The sequence below is a fragment of the Cyprinodon variegatus genome, unplaced genomic scaffold (genome assembly GCF_000732505.1).
Source record: "Cyprinodon variegatus isolate N-32 unplaced genomic scaffold, C_variegatus-1.0 Scaffold1169, whole genome shotgun sequence".
In the NCBI taxonomy this organism is placed as follows: domain Eukaryota; kingdom Metazoa; phylum Chordata; class Actinopteri; order Cyprinodontiformes; family Cyprinodontidae; genus Cyprinodon; species Cyprinodon variegatus.
The window spans coordinates 54,049-56,181 of record NW_015151622.1 but is presented as its reverse complement, the minus strand read 5'-3'; positions in this window follow the sequence as shown (position 1 = coordinate 56,181).

Here is a 2,133-nt window from a genome sequence, read left to right as displayed (position 1 = left end):
GGCCTTAAATAAAAATAAAAACTCTAAACCTTCACTGCAGAAACTCTCTGTTTAGCTGGTTCCTCAGCTCCACTATAGTCTCAGAGTCTCATGCTGCTTCCCTAGAGCCTCTGAGGGAGATGGATCCTGTGGTAGAAAGAGACCAGATCACTGGTTCTGGTTCGCCTGTAGCTCCTATAAACCACTTTGTTCCTCACTGATGGCAGGAGTCTCAGAATTGGGCAAACCTGTTGGGACTCTTTAGCTAAAGCAGAAGTCGGTCAGCAGTCGCCATGACCAGTGCTGACAGGAAGGAGGTAGAAAGAGGAAACAGGAAGCTTCCTATCATAGTTTAATTTGCATAGATGCTCCTATCCCTCACTAGGAGCTATGCCTTTTCCCACAATCCTTTGGGTGACATAACTTACAGGCTCAGCCCAGCTCACTGAATTTAACAAAAATACATGATCTCTTCACTCTTATCGGTGTGACAAGCTAATGCTAATATTTACGCCTTTATATGATTTTGGTTTTATCATGTAGAGCTTCACCCGTTCAATACGTTTGTCTGAATATTGTCTTCTGTAGTTCTTCCCTGATTGCTGTAAACCCAATTTAAATAGCAGGATTCATGTGTTCCGTCCCATATTGATGTCCGTATGGCTAAATGCTGTCTATAGCTCCTTTCCTACCCGGGATAGAGATCTTTTTGCTGACCCTAGGGAGGTTAAATGAACTGGAGCCTTAAGTAGAGGGTGTCCTGCAGCTTTTAGACGTCCCTCAGCTCTAACATTCCTCAATCACTGTCAGAGCTCTGAGGAGAGAGTTCAGAGATTTGTTCAGGAGGAAAGGCTCAGAGAAACACCTAAGCTGCAGGAGACACAGATGGATGGTTTTAAGAATTAAATCGTCTACCAGACGTGTCAGAAATTGTTCTGTTTGGTCATTTAAGAATCCCTTAACTGGTCCTTTCTAAATGATAAAAACAAAAATTTATCAACCAAACATTCATTCTAACAAACTTCCTGTTACGGAGAGAGCTTCCCTACAACATAGATGCTGCATGCAGTGATATTTAAAGCATAAATCTGTTATTTTCTCTCTAGATCTATTTCAGCTCTCAGTACAAATAAAACACTTTCCTTCTAAGTGAACCAAGAGGTGGAGCCTTTGAGCCAAACCGTTGCTTCTTCACAGATCCAACCCGCATTAACAAGTTAATCAAACATACAGTAATGTTAAGAAAACAAGTAGAAAGACATAAGTTATATAGATTATAGGTAAAATTGGTGGAAAGATCCTGTTTAGTTATTTATTACAGCTAATAATAGCGGGAATATTCAAGGATCAATGTTTATGTAGACTTATTCCAGTAACCTCCATGTCCGTCCTTCATGAGCTTGGGTTCTTTCTAAGCCTCTATCTCTTTATCATTTTATCGTCTTTAATGTTAATTACATGTTTACAAGCAACTGGGTCCTCCTTTAACAAGGGTTTTAAATCATTTTATTTGATATTCCATCCATGGAAACACTGATTCTTGGTGCATCTTTGTTTTAAATAATAATTAAAAAAAATTTTTTTCTGTTATTTAAACCTGTGAATGAGCTGGAAATGATTCACAGACATCTTCTTTTTTCTCTTAGTTTTTAAAATCTCTTCTTTCACATAGACTGAAGTGAATAAATCCACTCTGTTCCTACAGCAGGTTAGGTTACAGGTTTAAATGCAGTTTAAGGTCAGATAGTTTATACTGCAGTGATTTTCTGACCTCATCTTCCTCATTTGCAGCTTCATCAGGTTTATTTCCACATTCAGAACCTGAAGCTCATCTCCTCCTTTATTAGGATAAAAAGTTTATATGATATTGTTATTGTGTGAAGCTTGTCTGTTACAAACCTGAAGCTGCTTTAATGTGTTCATGATATGCATCTGAACTTCAGCTCTTTTTATAATGAATGTAAATAAATGCTGCTTTAAAACCCACTAAATGCCTGGTTCTGTTTTCTGGGTTTAGGCCCCATCAGAAGAAGCTTCCTGAGCTCTGATTGGTGCAGAGAGGGGAAGGAAATGCTGACAGTTCAGTAGAAAACCAAAGTTAAACGTCTCTGCTTCTGTCTCCTTTAACCCCAGTCGGCCTCAGCAGATGGCCGC